Source organism: Sebastes fasciatus, chromosome 7, assembly GCF_043250625.1.
Source record: "Sebastes fasciatus isolate fSebFas1 chromosome 7, fSebFas1.pri, whole genome shotgun sequence".
Lineage (NCBI taxonomy): Eukaryota > Metazoa > Chordata > Actinopteri > Perciformes > Sebastidae > Sebastes > Sebastes fasciatus.
In genome coordinates this window covers 3681380-3696158 of record NC_133801.1, presented here as the reverse complement: position 1 = coordinate 3696158, position 14779 = coordinate 3681380, and the positions used below count along the sequence as shown (strand labels likewise).

The window sequence follows — 14779 nt, the reverse complement described above, 5'->3', positions numbered from 1 at the left end:
TGTTGCAAAAATCCGAGCAGCAATTACACGTTTGAATTTTTTACTGTATTTAATGTTATAAAAGACAAGCTGATTGAGTGACAACTTGACAAAAGGGACTTCTGAATTATGGATTTATGCATTTTTGCTCTGAAAGGGATGTAAGCCCAGGTCTTTGTCTCCATTGTGTATGGTGATAATGGTGGCAGCTATTGTAAATGCCTCCCTTTCTTTCTAAACGGCTTATACAACAGAACCAATATGTGTTTTAGCACCGAGTGTCTCTCAACCCACCACCACTTCTGACAGCTGATGAGGGCGTTTCTTTTTTTCCTGTCAATGCTAGTGTATATCTTCACTCTCGCTGCTTTATAAACTATGAGTCTGGACCCAAAATGGGTCAGATATATGACAGGTGGTGACATGAGGGGAGCAGTGACACACTTTAAGGACTCTCTGAGCTCCTGAGGTAAAAGGAGAGGACATTTAATTTAGGCTGAGAAAGTTTAGAAAAAACTCTGCTGTCCTGTCCATGAAGTGAGGACACTGATAGCACAGGAGAAGACTGCCAAATCAGAGAAGGTGGACAAGATAAGATGGCAGTTTAAAACATGTTATAATACTACAGAAGTTCCTCTGTCTTTATCTTTTCTTTTTTGCATCTCTGTCCATCTGATTTTCCCTACTTGACCCTTTCACTTTGTCACTCTCGTCTAATTTTCTTAACCCCAGTTTTTCTTCCATCCTCTCTCCATCTATCAGTGCTCCCCTTCCTCTCTGAGCAGCCGTTGGAAACTGGCCAGTACTTTAGCAGCTTGACATCAACCTACACGACTGGACAGCACTTCATTCAGCCAGCTCTTTACAGAGAGAGCCAAAGTCAGATAAGGACACACTTTTCTATTTATACTAGGGCTGTCAATCGATCAAAATAGTTAATCACGATTAATCGCAAATTAATCACACATCTTTTTACCTGTTCAAAATGTACCTTAAAGGGAGATTTGTCAAATATTTAATTCTCTTACCCAAATGTGAGTGGGCAAATATGCTGCTTTATGCAAATGTATATAAATATTTGTTATTGGAAATCAATTAACAACACAAAACAATGACAGATATTGTCCAGAAACCCTCACAGGTACTGCATTTAGCATAAACAATATGCTCAAATCATAACATGGCAAACTGCAGCCCAACAGGCAACAACAGCTGTCAGTGTGTCAGTGTGCTGACTTGACTATAACTTGCCCCAAACTGCATGTGATTATCATAAAGTGGGCATGTCTGTAAAGGGGAGACTCGTGGGTACCCATAGAACCCATTTACATTCAAACATCTGGAGGTCAGAGGTCAAGGGACCCCTCTGAAAATGGCATGCCAGTTTTTCCTCGCCAAAATGTAGACGTTATTTAGCCTCCTTTCTGACAAACTAGTATGGCATGGTTGGTATCAATGGAGTCTTTAGGTTTTCTAGTTTCATATCATACCAGTATCTTCACTCTAGCTTTAAAACTGAGCAAATTGCATTAAAGAAATTAGTGACGTTAAAACGAATTTGCTTTAATGCATACATTTTGACAGCCCTAGTGTATTTATAGGGCACGCTTACATTAATCAACAATGACAAGACAGAAATGTTCATGAAAAAGTCCCGTGGTCAGCTAAAACAATTAACATCAGAAGTGAAACACAAGTTTTGCAATCCGCTACGATGTCTGTCTGACAGATCCTGATGCATCTAATCTTGCGGTCAGATTAGAAACTAGATGACACTTTGCCTCTTAAATATGTCGCCTTTGCTGTGTGATACAGCAGCTTTGCTGTTTTCTCTGTGAAGGACAATGTTAAATTTCATAAAAGTGTAAACATCTATTTTGAAGTTAGTGGTGGCAGTCTTTATTTCAGCCGAGGCAATCTGCCTCTGCTATAATACGCTGTGGGAAAATCACTAAAACACACGGACTATTACATTCACACCTACGTAAAACCCCAGCAACCACACACAGAGCACAAGAAACATAATGCAGAGCGCCGGGGCCTTGAAGCTGTGAGCCAACAGCTGTAACCACTGAACCACTGCAGCACCACAGGAGCAACATGACGCAGGTAAGAGTCGATGTTTGACAACGAGTCAGACAGGCAGCGCTGCTCTGATCCCAGTGTGGGATGTCCTCTGGTACATCACACCGACAGGGACTCAGACAGACGGAGAGGTGGCAACCCTGCCATATGTGCCTCTTTCTGTGTGCATCTCCAAACAAGAGTGTACAAGAACTAAAGGTATCTACACAAACGCAGGCGCACACACACACACCTGAAAATCATAGGCACTCTTATGCACAAACATCAAAGAAACCAGAAGTCAACGTTGTTTTATTTGTCACGCAACTTCCGTACTTAAATTACGCCACTTCCAGAGTTATTTTAACCCAAACCATGATCTTTTCCTAAACCTAACCTAAATAGTTTTGTTGCCCAAACCTAACCAAGCTGTTTCCTGTGAAGACGGAATTGTACTCGATTAGATATATAGATATATACATTATATACTGTATATTAAATATATATTTGATATTATAAGATTGGAGCGGAAATTGACACGTGCATCACGTGTTGCTGGACATTCGTAGGAAAATGCACGAAAATGAGGAATAGCTTTTTGTAAGATATCCTATCGTTGTATGAGGATATGTTGAACTGATTAATAGAGAAAATGAATAGGCTATCTCAGCAGGTCTATAAAGAATTTCACAATTAACTGAATCAACCTTAAACCAAACTAACCTGTGACTGATGTAATCCAATTAATTGATATTACAATTGTTTTAATCATTTAAACTCGTCATTGAACTTTAAACTGATTTTAAAATGTGAGCTTCATTTCAAGTGAACACTAGAGATCACTGTGGAATCCATCCACACTCATGTCTTTAATATTATGCAGAATTATTACAGAGAACAGAATGTGAATACAAGACAAAACTAAAGCTAATATCTTTCTAAGGAAGGGTCAGTGTCTAAAGCCAGCAGACGCAACAGCATGTCATCGTCCACAACAATGGACAGGATGCCAAATAATCACTGGTTAATAACATTTGCATATTTTAGTTACAGGGTGCAACACAGCTCTAAATTATCTGCTACTGAACCAGGAAAACAAGAAAAGGGTGTTTATCATAACTGCTCTAGTTTCCAAAAACCTTGTTCTACTTTTCCCAAAAGGACTGATTGTTGAGAAAGTGTTCAGTGAACAAAGTGTGCCTTTCTCCTCTGCTGAGACCGAGGACTTGACAATATTTGGGTCGAATGCAAAAAAGTACCACTAATTTGTGAGGGAAATGTCTTTATTCCTCAATTTTTGGGTTGCTGGAAAAACATTTAATAGATAATGCCTGACAATGACTGATATATTTGACTTCAAGACATCTCTGACTATATACATGCTGAAAATCAAACATTTTTACTGTATTCATTTAGATATTTTTCAAATTAAAAGTCCCTAGAAGTGTATGATTCAACTTTTTCTCATGATCTAGTCTTAAAGTCCATCCCTCACACAAGAATGCGAACTTTTGGGGACAGAGCCTTCAGTGTGACAGCCCCCACACTTTGGAACTCTCTCCCCATAGAGCTCCGCAACGCACCATCTCTGGACACCTTCAAAAGACTCCTCAAAACCCACCTCTTCACCAAGGCCTATGGCCCCTAGCTTCTGTTACATTTGTTGTGTTTATTTATGTCTTTGTTAAGCGTCCTTGGGTTTCATGAAAGGCGCTATATAAATCCAAGCTATTATTATTATTATTATTATTATTATTAAAAAATTTAACAAATATTGCAAGAAAGCATAATATCGAATCACAATACTTATCGAATCGGCACCCAAGTATCGTGATAGTTTCAAATCGGGAGATAGGTGTATTGTCCCAGCCCTAATGTCAGTAAGGTAAAAGGTTCCTTCAGGTGAAACAGAGCAGTGAGGTCAGAGACTCCTGGTATATAACAGACTGTGAGAATGAATCATGAAGTAAGGAAGCATTCATTCCTGATTTATCTGTCGGGGAAGAATTTCCATCGGTTTAGATGTTGAAAGTTGATCCTAAGTGCCAGCTTATATTTTAACATTAGAAGCAGCTCTCTGGCTTCAAACAGCCCACTCAGCAGTTCACAAACTGCAATGCACCAACAGCAAGCTGGACTAACCACAAACCCAAGATAAGTCAGTTTTTCAAGATTTAATAAAAAATGTAAAAACAAGGTTTCCTGGTTCATATAGTGAATATAGTCTGGCCTGAACACAGCTGTAGACATACATGCGCCATCAAAACGTGACAGAAGCTGGAGCTGAGCTGTCTTACATCTTCATCTGTGGGTGATGTGGGGAACTGAGGCAGCTGGGTAGAGAACAGGTTAGCAATCTGTCATGTTTCACTCGCCCGCTTGGCTCCATTACATCCGACAGGATCACCGACTGCCTCGTGTCCCCGTCAAGAATTAAATTATAACCTGACAGGTACAACTGAAATATGGCACCTATTCACATGGACTGTTCTCTTACAGCATCCAGGGAGCCGAGAGGCTAATGCGGGGCCAGACTATTGTTAAAGACGACCTATTATGCTTTTGTGCTTTAATGTGTTATATCGTTTTTAGTGCCTGTAAAAGGTCTGCAAGGTTACAAAGCCCAAAGTCCACGCCAAAGGGAGTTACTCTTCCCCACAGAAACACTGCTCCTGAACTGCCTGAAACGCCTTCCTTGAAGTCCTGCCTTTTCCTCCATAATGTGGTGATGTCACCAAGTAACACATTTGCAAACTATCTGCCTAGCAGCTAGTTTGGCAGCTAGTTTATGCCCTCAGAGCATTTCAGAGAGTGAAAAGTGGTGCTGCAGCACAGCAGGTTTGAGGAAAATAAAAAGTTTTTTGAACATTAACGCATGTAAACATGTCCTAGTAGAAACCCAAAATACAAGTATGAACCTGAAAATAAGCCTAATAGGTCCTCTTTAACACTCCTCCTCTTCTATTGAAACCAGTAGGATATATTTCACTGCTTAGAAATCAAAAAGATGCTACTTATAACTTTAAATCTAGCCTCATAATCAAAGTAATAGTCGTGCATCCATGACTCCAGTGCAAACATTACCAGCCTGCAGGTAATTCAGCATGACGATTCTTGGTTCACCAAAATTTAAGGATATAATAAGCCCTAATATGACCTAACTCATCTCCATGGCAACACTCTAACTCAATGCCCAAAATGAGTGTTGGACTGAGGCACCAAAACATCAAGGACATATAGATCGCAATATAATGAATTGTAACCCCTGCATCATGATACGTATCGTATCGCCAGATGTTTTGCCAATACACAGTCCTACCTTTTCAGTATAATGTAGTCCAGTACAACAACATCTTTAACTATGACCTAAATGCTAAACTTATGATTGAATTTACACATTTTCAACAATTTTAAACAAAAACTGAACATTATGAAAAGGTAGAATTCATGGCAGAGCAGTTGTATTTGTTATTGCATTAAAATTGTACAGGTGTACCTAAGAAAGTGGGAGAGAGACGCTTTTGGATGCTCATCAAATAAGTTAGGATTTCATTATTTGCAGAGAGATCCAGGTACTATACACAAACTGAACTCCTACACAATATAATGCAAGCTCTTAAAACAAGACAACAATCTGCAGTAAAGAATCACACAACCATATAAGTGTGAGACACCCTTGTGCAACTTGAACAATATGAATTACCAGATTCTTGTACACACCAGCTGGTGAGGTGCAATGCCACGAAAACACTTCAAAAAAACAAACCAATCCACATTTCTCAAAGATGTCAGAGTAAGAAGAGAGTCTCCAGCCGTGGTAAATGTGCCACCATACACATAGATCTATAAATCTCTAATAAATCAAAAAACATTATAGATTTCAGCTCTATTCCAGGTTTAACCAAGTTATTAAAGGTGTTTTCAACTGACATTATGCTTGCGAGCAGAAAAGTCTATGTGATGGAAAGAGATCTGGGTCTATCTAATTTAATCGTCCCATGTGGAATAAATCACAGTAACTGACAATGACAATGCATGTGTCTGCAGTAATGTGTGCTTATGTGCCTGCGCCTGTGTGTTTGTATGTGAATAATGTTGTAAAATCACCCATATAAAATGTGTTTGTCTCAGTCTCACTCCCACTGCAGTCATCTCAGGACAAGAAGGGAAAATAACAGCAAAAAGCAAAAGGTAAATCGAGCACAAACTCGGCAGCAGACTGACAGAAAACGCCTGATGAACACGACACGGTTCGTCAGCTAACTGGCACTTTTACAACTTCTGTTTGCAGGTTTTCTTCCCACAGTGACAGCAGCAGCTTGAATCCCCAGAGAGTTTGTGGAGTGCCCTTTAAACCAGGCACTTAATCCCTGCTGCTCCTCTGGAGCTACACGACTGTGGTTTCAGGATGTGATTAAACACGTAAGATTAGATTAAACTTTAATGATCCCCTTGGGTATGACTGTTAAGATGTATGAATGAGAAGCAGGTCAGTGCTGAGACAGAAATATGTGAATGTCAAAAACTGTTTAAATATACTGTTTAGTATAGATGAATCTTAATGAAACTACAGTGGATAACTAAACACAAGACAGACCCTCAGCTTTAGTGCTTTGCATGTCAAGCTAGAAGTAAATACACCAGAGTTACTGCGGTCCCAACACGCAGCTATTTTTGCTGGAGATACCCAGCAGTAGATCCTGCAGCTGAATGTGATTTGTCCCAGACTGCCCGGGTAAAGTTAGGAGAGGGCCGGCGGTGACGAAAAAAGCAATCACGGAGCTGAATACTGAATACACGGTGCTGGAGGCTGCCTGCACAGTGCAAGTGTGTGTTCAGTGTGAAAGATGATGAAAATATCGCTACAGAATGTGCAGAGAACGCAAAGGAAAAAGAAGTACCGCCCCTTCCGGTGGACCCCATGGGACCTTATTTTGAAAACAATATGATCGGTAGTCATCAAAGAGAGACAAATATTTTTTTGATCCCGTTTGAATTTTGCCATGAATCACACATATGATGTTTGTCAATTTAAAAGACAATTTTCAAGTCAAGAAAGTCTCAGTTTGTTGTAAAACTGTTGAAGTATCAGACTGAAAATTAGGGATGCACCGATACCGATACCAGTATCGGGTATCGGGTATCTGACATACTGTACTCGTACTCGCAAAACGGCTCCGATACCACTTTAAGGCAGCGTGAAGTTAACCTCTCGTCACCATCTTTCAGGTCCTATCGCACACACTCATGCTCCACCTCCCCGACGGTGCAGGTGAGACGGGCCGGTGGTGCGCCCGACCCCGCGGGGCCGGGATCCAACCTCAGCCGCGCTGGCCCTCACTTTCATTGCGCCGCGGGGTTTTGCTTGCACCATCTGACTAGCGCGTGCGTTAGACTCCTTGGTCCGTGTTTCAAGACGGGTCGGGTGGGTTGCAGACATCACCGCAGAACTCTTGCGCCTTTTACGTCGCCAGTGTCGCTCACACCCTCCAGCTGGCTGTTAACGAGGGTCTTTTGGCACAAAGAAGTACTGGTATCGGTGCATCCCTACTGAAAATACGTAATTAGAAAGACGACACACCCAAAAGTCTCATGACGTCTCTCTCTCTCTGAAGCTACGATGCCTGTGTGTTTCCTACTGGGATGTACTCACACCAGCAACGCTGAATATATTCCAACGATGTAATCCACTAAATAACACTTCAGGATATTCTCTTACAAATGATTTAATTCGGATGACAAAATACTGATTTACTAAAAACGGCGTTTGCAAAAGTAGTCGACAAGGCTGCTGCAGAAGTAAAGAAGATATCGGCCGATTAATTGACTATAGGCTTTTTCCTGCTCCAAACTATCGTTATTATAAAATGATAATCCATTATCAGTAAGATAGATATTAGATAGATGGAGAGGGGGGTAGAGAGAAGGGGAGACAGTACCATAAAACAATGCAGCCCTCTGTATCCAGACCAATCAGCTCTCTGCTGTTAACTCACTGTCCAAACACATCACACCACAGATAACAACAACAACACCACCACCAGGCATGTGCTCATGTCAATGTCTCACAGTACAGCTGTTCTTTGTGTACAAATAGTGATAAACTACAATTTAAAACAAATATTGTAAACTCAATTGTAAACTAAAAAGTACAAATAGAAAACATCTCAACCAAGTCACAACCAACTACATTTGTTATTATTAGATTTATGTCAGAGAGCAGAAAAGTGGACGTATATGACAATCATTCCCCAACAACAACCACATAGTTTTATTTGGCCAACCAATAGCAAGTTGCTGTGATATTGTGCCGATATTGTAGGAATAATGAATGCAGTGTTGGCAGTGATCTTTCAAAAGATTTGTCACTGAACATAATTCTTTTGGGGAACTGTGTTGGTGGTTTTTACATCTCAACATTAATGCAGCATTAATGACAGCCTGCCATGTGCTAATTTGGTTTAGCTCTGATTTACTCATTTTCAATCACAAACTTACAACAAATATATAACAATATTTTTCTCTCCACAGTCCAGTCAGGATTCAAATGAACAGCTTGTCTTCTTCTGGCATCTGTTTTTCTCTGTCTCAACACGAACCAGACAGCAGAGACCACACTCCCACGTTATGAAGAAGAATGTATCAGCAATGATGTTAATGAGTCATGGCAGATTAATGATAAGCCAACCAACATATTGATTTATTCATTAAACTGCTCGTTACATGTTGTCATCATCACCGCCATTACACAGCCTCAGTGAGAAGGAAATAACCCACATCAGAGGACCATTTAATTGCTTTTTACTGCTAGACTGGGATTTCTGTCAGCCTGTGGGAATATTCACTCACATGAATAAATCCAATTTAATTAACTTGTACAGAAAATTAAAACAAGACTTAGAAAGTACCTTTTAAAAACAATGCATAAGGGAATTCTGATTCAGAGAGCTTTTAACTCCACCTGTATTGCTCAAAATCTGCCTATAATTTGTATTAAAATGTGTTTACTTTTGTTTCTTCTTAATTTTCCTGTGAGAAAAACAACAGTCCGACCACATCCTCCACATCCTACTAACCGGTTTTTGACATGTCAGTAGCTGAAAGGTCAGACAGTTGGTTGGTTGACAGCTGGGAAGTTTGTGGTGCCTTTAGGTGAGACAATCAATTCAAGCTGCTGTGCTGAAGACGAGAGAAAGAAGCCCACCTGAGGATAATCTTTCTCTTTTCAACATATGTTTGATGACATTATGGTTTTTGCAATATTCCCCAAAGCAATAAACACCCAAACTATCACATCTTTCTAGAAGTTGTTCAGGTTTCAGGAGGATATAACGCATTGAGACAGCATCAACATTAATACAGGCAGTTCTACTTTACTGGATGTGTAGTGTTTACCACGTTGGTTTTAAAATATAAGGTTGCAGGTCGTATCCATGCAGTTCCTCCACCACTTTCTGCTTTGTCGCTTCGGCTCGCTGCGGTTTGTTTTGGTGACGGATACGGAACGGATATGACATCACACTACTTAGACTACAACAATAAAAGCGGTAACTTCCTTCTACCTCCGCATAGACTCAAATTAAGCAAATATATCGATACTGGCCTTAAAAAATCTATTTAAAAATTGTAAAAAAAAAATACATAGGTGAATCAATTTCTTTCCCCACCCCTAGTATGTTTTATCCTGAGTACATGCAACATAAAGCCGAAAGATTGCTGTCTGAGCTTCTCCACATTTCTGCCTCTTCTGATCAGTTATCACTTCATTAATATTAATTTCTACTTGTCAACTTTGTTTTGTAACACCAGACATCAGGGCAGGAGAAACATCTGTCTGCCTCCTAAACCTGGACTTTAGAGGACAAGCTAAGACACTGATGATGTCTGATGATGTATTATCAGTTTGTCGATGTGATTAAATGAATCTTAGACTGTGAGTAAATAAACTGTCCTGCATAGACGTACACATGCACTATTGCTGTGAACATCTGTCCTGACGTCAAGCTGAGACTTTCAGGGATCGCTGCTCCCCGTGGTGACGATAGAAACAAGAGCATACCTCGTCATTCACATCCATTATTCCTCACACAGCTGTAGGTCTGTGAACTGACCTTGGCTGCAGGGTGATAAATGCATAAATGTATCGGGACGAATACATGAACCTTGTTGAATAACAGCAGCAGAGAGTCGGTGTGTAGTCTTCTATTGATTTGTATTGATCTATGGGATAATAACAATAAGGCAGCCTGACAGAAACGTGATTCACCATTCAGTCAAACAGCCACAATCAATCACAGCAATGTCACTAAATCAACCATCTGCAGAAGAAATGCAGTTACAGCTCAACACTGACAGAACAATTAACAGTATGTGACAACATTAGCTGCTGAGGCACTGAGGCACACTGCAGCCCCGGTCGTTGTTTAAAAAGGAAGAGAAAGACTAACAATGATCTCAGCGGACAGTCATGATAAAAACAGACAAGTGCATGAAAACCTGTTAAAGAAATTTTGCGACTGCAATAGAAAGCTCAATAACATTGAATCTTAGGCAAAAACTCAGAGCCACTCTTGCAATTTGTAATATCAAACTCAACACTTCCAGTAGTTTGAGTAAAAACACGTTACCTGCCAGCAAATTAAATCAAGAAATAAAAACATAAACATACCAGCAGGCTATAGCTAATACAAATCACAAATCATAGCTCTAAAGACAGCACCTGATGTTATTTTTTCCTGTAATAATTTACTGGGAGTAACATCAGGTGTACAGAAACATACCAGTAGAGCACAAATGTAAATGATTGTGTCTCCACTCAAGTAGGCGAGATTGGAGCAAATATGATTAAAAAAAAAGTTATTTTTATAAAACGGTCGCTGAGTCGTTACAGTAGTACATGAAACAGGTAACCTGGAAAAAATCATGTTCCTCTGTGTCCTCCGGTGCTCCTAACGGCATCTGCAAGATTTCACAGACTGGAGGAAAACAAGCAGTAAGAACTGATCTGAGGTCTGCCGTCCAGCTGCCGTATATGAGATTCGGCTGTCAATCACTCGTGAACTTCGACCAAACGGTCAAACTAGGCCGCGCTGCACCCAATATCAATATTCTGTTACGTTAATGCCTATTTCTCTCCTCAGATGTTTTCAGAATCATCTTGTAGTGCATGGTTTAGCTGTAAAATGAGAAAGTTTGTGACACAGCCCAAAAGGAACGCTCTCTCTCAATGAAATGACCTGTGATTGGTCAAAGTCTCCCGTCACGGGCTAGATGTTCTAAAGTCTGAAAACAGAGCCATGAGGAGGAGCAGAAGTCTAGTTTTCTCTCAGAACACTTGAATTACAATATGCTGAAAGGTTATTATGGAATTTTTGCCCAATGATGCCAAAGATATACTGACTACTGAAGCTTTAAGGTCTCAATGTTGGCAAGTATGTTTGTGAGTGATTGACAGCCGACTCTCATAGACGGCAGCTGGACAGCAGACCTCAGATCAGCTCTTACTGCTTGTCTTCTTCCGGTCTGTGAAATCTTGCAGATGCCGTTAGGAGCACCGGAGGACACCGGAGGACACAGAGGAACATGATTCTTTTCAGATTACCTGTCTCATGCACTACCAGGGCCGCCGCTCCCACCACGCCAGAGGGGGCACCACAATTATGATCATCATCATAATAATCATAATGATTAATTATTTAAATGTAAAATGAAGCACAATGCTACTGTCAGGATATAGTTTTATAAAAAATAACTTTTTAAAATCATATTTGCTCTACCCACTGCAGCTTTAAGATATTTAGATGTTTATGATATTTGTATGTTGCATGTATTTACCTTTATCGTTGTGATGCATGAATCATTTTTGATATATGTACATGGATGTTGAGACTGATGAAAAAAGTCGCAATTTCAATTTTTTATATTTACTTCTACTTCTGTCTTTTTATTATTATTATTATTATTATTATTATTATTATTATTATATGCTGTATGATTGTTTAACCTGCCTACATGCAGCTTATTGTCCCCATGTTTCCAGCCTATGCTCCCAACTATAGAGGAGGTTATTTCAGAGGATGTGAGTCTCAGATCTCTGATGAAGACGCAGTGCTGCTGTCAGGATATAGTTTTATAAAAATGACTTTTTAAAATCATATTTGCTCCATTTCTACCCACTGCAGCTTTAAGATATTTAGATGTTTATGATATTTGGATGTATTTACCTTTATCGTTGTGATGCATAAATCATTTTTGATGTATGTACATGGATGTTTATATATTTACTTCTACTTCTGTCTTTTTATTATTATTATTATTATTATTATTATTATATGCTGTGTGATTGTTAACCCTGCCTACATGCAGCTTATTGTCCCCATGTTTCCAGCCTATATGCTGAATCAGTTCAGGTTATTTCAGAGGATGTGAGTCTCAGATCTCTGATGAAGACGCAGTTGGCGTCGAAACGTTTGAGTCTGTAATAAAGTTGATTTCCTTCAATCTGTGAGCTCCAGTTAAGTCTCTCATCCTGCAAACACATCCTGTATCTGTCTTTATTCAGCGCTGACCTGTAAAGAAGCTAGCTATGAGACGTTGTTAGAGTCTTATGACCACGTTAAAGGTCGTTCACATCATGCACGCTGCAGAATGAGAAATACAAGAGCATGTTCTTACCTGGATGATGTCTGTTTAGCTTCTCGAGCTGTCTGTCTGTTTACTCTCTCTCTGTGTAGGTGAGAGGCTCGAGCCGTGTGTGCTGCAGTCTCGTGCAGCAGTGCAGCCTCTCGAGCTGCGTGTGTTGCTGCGAGGACACGGGGATGTACAGTACCAGCACGCGCTCCAGCAGGGGGGGGGGGGGCTGCAGGCACGAGGCGTCCGCAGGGGGGGGGGCTCCAACTCACCTGTTGCTGACGTCACCATGTCTCCTCCTCTCTGGAATATTATAATCAACAAAAACAGGAAAACAAATAATACATTTATGTGTCTTGTAGACTTTGCTTTAATGGCACAGAAATTATACATTCATTTCATTAGAGCTGTCAATCCATTAAAGGTGCCATATGGTGCTCATGTTCAGGTTCATACTTGTATATTGTGTTTCTAATAGATTCAAGATCAAGAGTTTTATTTGCCATTTGCACCTTTATATAAGTACATTGGAATTCTGATCAGTTTACACCGAGTCAGCTTTAAGAAAAGAAAAAAAGGTAGAAAAGGCACAAGGTAATTACAGTACAAAATAAATAGCACAACTCAACACAATAAATTATTAAATTATTAAAATATAAAACGCCCTCAGTGTAGTCAATAAATAAACAAAACTACCCTCTGCATAGGAACGATAACCCCACAGCACAAATATACAGTATATGTACATGCAGGCCAGCCATTAGGAATTATGGGCAGGGGGACAGATTTTCCAAATTGGGCCCCTCATCCACCCCGAATCCAGGTCACCCAGTTTCATATGATACCATTATCTTCACTCCAACTTTAAAAATGAGCCTGCTAGTGGGTTTTATTTGGTATATATATATATATATATATATATATATGTATATAATTATATACATATATATATATATATATATACTGTATACTTCTTCCATCACTAGCAGCAGACCGTGTGTAACTGTGTGAATGTGAAGCAGGCCACTGGTGGAAATTAACAACTCGCTCTGTTAAATCTCACTGGATGATGAATAAAGGTTAAATGAGTGACAGACAGCAAGTTATCACGAGTTCCTCAAGAGAGAAAAATGACAGAATAATAAAAACCACCTTTAGTTTCAGGTCACGAGCTCCGATCTGCAACACACACACACACACACACACACACTGAGTCACTGGGGTCTCCTCTCTCTGCTTATGTAACTCCTACGTAGAGCGTTGCCATGGAGACTCGGTGCACCTTTAATCATAATGCATTGAATCTGGTCAATAAGGCATATGGGTACACACACACACACACACACACACACACACACAGGAAGGGGAGAACACGGTAATCAATCACCACCTGCTGTTGAGTCTAACCTTTAGCCATGATGTAGTGTGATAATGTACAGCTAGCGGGTCATTGTTGTGAAATAACCCCACCGACATGGAAGATGAGAGGGGTAGACACAAAGAAAAAGGATAAGGAGTGAAAGGAAACACTAATTTTTACTCATTTTACAAATTCAAAAGTTTCTAACTCTTCCTCTGAAGACTGAGTCGACTGCGGGGCCGGTGGGGCCTCGACACTGATTCACACGCTGCAGTACAGCCTTCGCCTCCACCATAAAACTCATCCCACATTACCCTGCAGATGAAAGAGGGGGGCTTAGGAAGCAGGCAATCAGTATTCAGTACTTTTAATTACAAGGAGAGAGAAAAAGAAGAAGGTGGGATCTAATTTCACGGCCAGACTGAGGGAGGGAGGGAGGCTGACGGATTTAAGCTGATTTCTGCCTCAGACTTTGGCAAAGAACAGTCGTTTATATAAATGACTTACAGAAAGGCTTCAGGAGTATTAAGAAATCATGTTATATTATTTAACAGCGTTCATTCAGTCCACTCGGCTACAAGAGGTCAAATTTAAAACAAATGCTTATAAACAAGGACATAGTGACTGCGTACTAGTGCACGAGTATCTCACCATTTAAAGGAGCAGTGTGTAGGGATTTAGCAACATCTAGTGGTGAGGTTGTAGATTGAAACGTGTGTGTGTGTAGAAGAACTATGGTGGCCGACG

The 14779-nt window shown here is 40.2% G+C and overlaps 1 protein-coding gene across 2 annotated transcripts in view; it reads right to left on the bottom strand.

Annotated features, from left to right (window-relative positions):
• gdpd4a (glycerophosphodiester phosphodiesterase domain containing 4a) overlaps positions 1-12891 on the bottom strand; it is a 38797-nt gene extending 25906 nt beyond the window's left edge. Inside the window, exon 1 of one of the 2 annotated variants that reach the window (XM_074641046.1) lies at positions 12718-12891. The gene's annotated coding sequence lies outside the window, so the exon portion shown is untranslated. The remainder of the gene's footprint in view (positions 1-12717) is intronic. The other variant, XM_074641045.1, reaches the window with a different exon arrangement.
• Between the last annotated feature and the right edge of the window lie 1888 nt (positions 12892-14779).